Genomic DNA, 6,688 nt, shown 5'->3' on the forward strand with positions numbered 1-6,688 from the left:
TAGATCAAGTGTGCCAACCAAATTACGCACCCCTGTCTAATCTTGTATTAAAATGTGAATTTTCGTCTGTTTGATACAGCAGAGCTAATTGCAAGTTAAAGCTCTCGGTCGATTCGTCGAAAACTTTTCGTCGCGATGTCCATATAACTTGATTAATACGCGAATCAAAGCGAGTTGAAACTTCTACGTTATATATTATGGCGCAAAAAATATTCTATTCTTTATTTAGAAGTTGTATAATGCATATTTATAGTCTAAACGATAGGTTTTAACATTAATCTTTGAATCCCAGACATGATTGAACAATATCTAAGATATTCGGCCTTCCATGGATAATTAGATCATATCGCTCATTTGCTATAATAACTATTTAAAAAATTGCCATTTTTTTTAATTGCTTGTAAAAAAAGAACGAATGAATAAAGGAAAAAAATGTAATTTTACTTCTCTATAGACTATTACTATGAAAGAAAAGACTGAATGAGCACTTTTAATTGACTGCAGCAGCCAATCTTTTCTTTCAGTGCATAATAAGTTATCACGCCAAAATTGCATTTTAACAGTACCTATTTTACATTTTTAATTATTTAAACCGTTCAAACTTTTGTGTAAACATTTTTGTTTTCGGAATTACGTTGTTATTTTAAAGGTAAATAAGCGGATATGTATCATTTCTGTTTCGTTTTCTTATTGGCTCATATTTTGTGTGCAGATCATCTTAAGCTTAAATAAATTATTCGTATATGATAAATAAAATAGATAAATAGATGGACAAAAAAGTAGCATTCGAAAATGCATATGATTGCGAATTTCTAACCGCGCGTTTGTTCGATCGTCGCCGTTCGTTCCGGAAATGCGTCGCGACGGAAGTCCCGGCGTCTCGGCGGCGTCGCGACGCCGCTAACGAACGAACGGCGACGAGCAACGTGTACAGTCCTGTTGTGCCTTGAGCTTTTACCACCCGCTCCGCCGAAGCTCTTACCCTTCTCGCGAGCTTTTAACGAGCCTTCGAGCCAAGCCAACCTTTCCTTCCGTCTTCATCCTGAGTTCTCTAAACCCTTTTAACACCCGACCCGTTGGCGGACACGCCGAGAGATTTATCACACCTGTATATTGCGGGACCTCTCTTAATCGTTCGTGAAAGCCGCGACATGTGAGCTCTCTGCATAGCTTTCCCGACTTTCAACGACGGCTTTGTTCGCGCAAGCCACGTGCTCCTTGAACGGAATATTATAAGCATATTAGATCCCTCGAGATAAAGGCGGATAGAAAATTATATTACTTTAACTAACAAGAAGGAACGCTTCAAAAAGCGATTTGATTTGTAATTTTTCTTAACCCACAAAAACATTCATCCGTACCTTCTACTAGCAACTAATTAGGAACTGCAGTTAAATATTGATCCTTCCTAAATCTACTCCTAAAACTGCATTTAATTTAATAATTTTTTCTTAATTTCACGTAGTGCATATCATAGTTTTTTCTATTATATAGAAAGCTTAATCTAAGTTACATTCGTATTACGTTACATTCTACTCCATTAGGTGTATTGCACAATTTTCACTTAAATCCATAACTTTTCCTTTAAACTTTATATTTATCTATACCTCTTTCTAATAATAATATTTTCATATTGTTAAATTTATGTTTTATATTTTTATTTTTTATTTACATGTATATTTGTCTTTAATAAAGAGAGAGTTTAAAGAAAAGAAGGCGAATAGGAAGTAAGAATCTAGGATTTAAGCATAGAAAAAGTATGAAAATTTTATTGTTTTATTTTATATATATATATATTATATTTTTTATTGTAAATATATATACATATGTACAATAAATTTACAGCAAGAAAAAACATACAACAACGCCACAAACTCTTTTCTGATACGACTTTGTCTGGTTTTTCACGGGCGAAAAATCAAGTATGAAGGTCTTGTATTATTTATTGGAGCACCCCGGACTTCTCGACGAGTTCAGATTTTATTAGCGGGTAAAATCGCGCGTGAAGCTTTTCGCTGCGATAGAGACGAGAAGAAGAGATAGTCCAACATTATAAATTGTTCCCTCCCGAATGTCTTTTCGGTATCGCTCGGCATAAACCATGTGCCTATCAATCCGGACGATTTCGCCGAAACTCCGCGACCGGAGTTTTACCCTCGATCGCCTTTATCAACCCCTATAGCTACTCGCCAATTCCGCAAAGTCTAAGCTAATTTTATATCCAACCCTTCCGCCTGCGCGTCCCCGACAAAAACCTCCCCCATTCGCTGCCACGCTCATTGGGAACTTTGAGACACGTCGTAAAAGTAATCCCGATTCATTTCCACGGGATTGCCTGTGTCGTTCTTTTCTCTATCGCCTGTTCCCCCCGTTCCTCGTCACTTCTATCCAACTTGCCGCCCCTCCATCGATGCGAAGAGTTAACGAGAAAAGTAATCCAATTTTGGTCCAGCAACGGACCAAACGGGTAACCTGATCGGAACGCGCGGTTGCCTCATATCGCTGCAGTACTTTTATTGTTCGAGGAAGAAATCTAAGAGTGAAATTTCGCTGGAAAAATGTGGTCAACTCTATCTTGATTTACGTCATTTAATAATTTATTTGACGTCTCCAATGTAAGGAGCAAATACAAGAGCTTTATTGAAAAGTAATTTATTACATCTGTCATTATAAAATTCGCTTGTCATTGATATAAATTTTTTGTTATAATTAATATACAGTATTAATAGTCACGGGATTTGTTCGCGTTGAAAAATGCTTGTACTGAAAATGAGAAATTGTACATATTTAGTCGTTGAAAAGAGAAAAAGTGAAAATTCTAAGTGCAAAAAGTGCAAGTAACATAAACAGGTCTATATTTTACTAAATAATCATTTCAATGCACTTATCAATTAATTAAATAATTACAATTAAATAATGAATTATTTATTTCTAAAACTATTTTTATAATCCTATTGTAGACAAATTTGACTATTTAAGATAATCTAGCATGTATGTTTTTTACGCGATTAAAAATATTTTACGCGAACAAGATTTTACGGAACGTTATTAACTTAATACTTTGTTTAATAGAAAATTGAGACAAACACTGCCGTCTATACTTCGACATTCTCGTACGCGCATGAAAACACACACACTCGTTGCGTTCCATTTCATAATAGAAGGGACTTAAGGAGGAAAAGCAATCTCGCGGGAAGAGACTCCGACAAAGTTAAGTTCAGTTGCCGTCGCGCCTTACCGGTTTATTCGCGATACCCATGGGAAAATTGCGCACGATGACAAATCTGTGTGCCGCGTGTGTGCAAACGTCGTTCCGGATCCCGAATTTCATCAGGGAATTTAACTCAATTACGCACGTCTCAAAATCGCGATTCCAGCGATCCGATCAGCTGTTTACTCGCCGCAACGACGATATCACGAGACGGTCTATCGTTCGAACGACAACTTGGCGATGTTGAATAGTGAGACGCTATTAGGCGCTACTCAGTTATTCCGTAAGACTGGAATCCGAGTAAATGAGAACAAACACGAATGAACAAGCTTGTTTCAGTGGGAGCAAACTGCGTAGCGACTACTGGCATCGGAGCACAAGTTGCTCATTTGTACTTGTTCGCGATCGTCCGTTTGAAATTGCGCACGGAAAGAATTTGCTGAGGTATCTAAAAATTTAGAGCTAGATACAAATCTGGAAATAATTTTGTTGGACCATCCAAATAATTAGGAATCTCAAACATAATGAACAATGCGGCGAACAGTTTTGGCATTCCAGCAATCAGCTTGGAGTGTCCTACTTTATTTTGATAGTCTGACAAAACTATTTTCAGATCCGCATCTAGTTAAATTTTTAGATTTTTAATAAAAATCTAAAAATCCTATAACAGAACCGACTACAAGATGACAAACGTTTGATTAGTTGTTTTTGTCAACTTTAGTGAGAATGATGAGACAATATAAATTAGAACGAGATAGCATATATTAAAAGAAGCAATATGTTCTTTTCTTTCTCACTCTTGTTTTACAAAATTGTTTGTGGGTCCAAATTCTGTTATGGGTCTCTTCAAAATAAAACTGTCTTTTCCATGCAGATATTCTTTTTAGATATCATAAGCGAACTCTTCATCATTTATCACACTATAAATGATCGTATTGGAAGAATTATAGTGTATAAAAATTAATTATAATTAATCAATAATTAATTATTATAATAATTAATTATGTTAATTAATAATATTAAATATCTAATTTGAAAGATAATAAAATTCTAATTTCACCACGTGCACGCAATTTCGAGTTTTTTGTGGCGGGCGCTTCTACTTCTTCGGCGCGCTAAGAGGATTAAAGCGACAACGTGAATCCGGTAATTACTCTGCGAGGCGCGTTGTAAAGGATTACGAACCGTAATTCTGCGGCGCGTACGAAGGTATACGTTTTGAACTCGACTGCGAGAGCGACACCTCCGAATTTACCCTCCGTATTTCCAAGTGCCCTCGAGGAAGCGAGGACGCTCACCCTTTCATTGGACGGATCGTTTCATCCCCAAAAATGCGTGCGTTATTCCCGAAACACAGTCGAAAGAGAGTCGGATGAGGGAGATGGGAAAAATCCTGCTGAATATTTCCTGTTTTGTGCTTAACAATGGCACTTATCTCCGAACGATTTCTATCGCACCTACAAGAGCGATTTTCACCCCATCCGCAAAATCTACGATGAATTTTAAAATGTTCCAACACGCTCGATTAACGCCTTTCCTTCGTTGCTTTTTCTCGGCAATAAATACGACGATTTATCCGCGCGATTTATCTCATATCGTCTGTACGATAAACTGACTGCGTGTTGGCATCGCGGATTTTTGCGGTATCTATTTTCTCACGATTACCTAAATTGCAGATCGTTAGACTGTCTAGATTATTATTAAGAGATTGAGAATGTAATAGTAGTAATTTTTGAATAATAAATACGCGTTATTAAAAATTAAGATTTTTTGCAATAAATTTTTTATAGTAAGATTTTAAGATTATTATTACTAACATTATTAAATTATATTATTAAATTGCCTGTTTAATTTGTTATGTTATTATTCCACTTTTAATTTAGAATTGTTTTAAGACTGAAAATTAAATCGGTGCGCAATTTACAAAAGTGGATATAAGTTTCAAAATATTATAATATTAAGCATCAAGATCTAGTTTAGATCGATTTTCTTATTTAGTCGTATTAAAAATAAGAAGAATAAGGGGATAAGTAAGAACTGGCTTTAAACGGTATTTTATAAAAATATCGCATTGCTTTTTGTTAAAAGTAACTTGTTACTGTCACTCGCTACTTATTTTAAATGTAATGTCATCTAAAAAGTAACAATTCGTTTCTTTTTTAAATGTTTTAAAACAGAGCAAATAATGAGCAAAAAAAAAGTACTTGATTTTTCATTTGCTACTTTTTTTCTTTGACTTGACTTTTTTGACGTGACTGTGCTATCTTTAGTGCTATCTTAAGCTAACATAATTATGTATTTTAGCGAATCGGCTGGAGTAAAAAAATCGGGAATAGAGTAATAAATTAGCAAAAAAAATGTAGTATAGGTTGCATTTAATTATGCTGAAATGGCTGTGCTAACTTAATAGACGTGGTTGAATTCATTATCGTTATTTAAAAAAAAATGTAATGGTTACCGTTACAAATAGAAAAAAGATGGTTGTTACCAAAAAAAGTAATGATAATAATAGTAGCGATAGAAATAACGCATTATTTCCCAACCCTAAACCCTAAAATTATTATAAAAACTTACTAAAACTGTTTGCGAAGTAAATTGAAGTGATTATATTTGGAATTAACAGTAGCGGCAAATTAGAACCTCTTCCAACAGAAACAGTAATTTCTGTACTTGATTTACGACTTGACACCCATTGACGAATATGTGCAGAAGTGCGTTTCCTCTCACGGAAGGGAAAACAATGTTTCCGTCCATCCTCGAGTTCATTCTCCTCCGGACGCTTTATGTACCTATGAAGACGTAGATACCCTCAGATTCTTAAAACTAAATTGCATTTACCGAAAGTCTCGACGAGCTTCTCGTACCAAGACTTTTCTCTTCTTCAAACACACTCGAGTCGCGGTATTTAGCCTGAAAACATTTCGTCTACTGTTGTCTTCCCTTTCGTTTCTAGTTTTCCTATTGACGGAGAAGCCGATTGTGGAATGAGAAATGAGACTTATGTTCTATGGAATTTCCCTTTTATGTGTTTAGTTGACAAAGTCTTATGAACTTTATTAAGAAATTGGATTAATGTCAATAAATCACTCTCTTATATAATTAAGACTTTAATGTTATGATACTTACAGATATTTAATTACTCTTCCGTACCTATAAAACCGGTCCAATTTTTGTATTAAAGATAGATCACTAGATCACTATCTAAGTACCTATTAGATTTTGCAGACTAAAAAACAAAATCGAAGTTATTAGGTATTTATTATAATAAAAAATATGTTCACAAATTTTTTATTGACGAAATTGAGAATATAATAGTAACAATTACTCGGATCGTATTGATTGGACCAATCTCCACTGTAAAAGATACATACTTGGTATTTTACCAAGTTCGACAAGATTTTGAGAAGAAGAAGAAAGATTAAGTACATATAATATATCACTTTTTCCTTGCTTCAGATAGCCAGAATTTCTAAATCT

The 6,688-nt window shown here is 34.8% G+C and overlaps 1 protein-coding gene across 1 annotated transcript in view; it reads left to right on the forward strand.

Annotated features, from left to right (window-relative positions):
* Positions 1-6,688, forward strand: part of LOC108754566 (glypican-6) — a 185,655-nt gene that overhangs the window by 161,217 nt on the left and 17,750 nt on the right. The gene's annotated exons all lie outside the window — the stretch shown is intronic.

This window comes from Trachymyrmex septentrionalis, unplaced genomic scaffold (genome assembly GCF_001594115.1).
Source record: "Trachymyrmex septentrionalis isolate Tsep2-gDNA-1 unplaced genomic scaffold, Tsep1.0 scaffold8, whole genome shotgun sequence".
NCBI lineage: Eukaryota > Metazoa > Arthropoda > Insecta > Hymenoptera > Formicidae > Trachymyrmex > Trachymyrmex septentrionalis.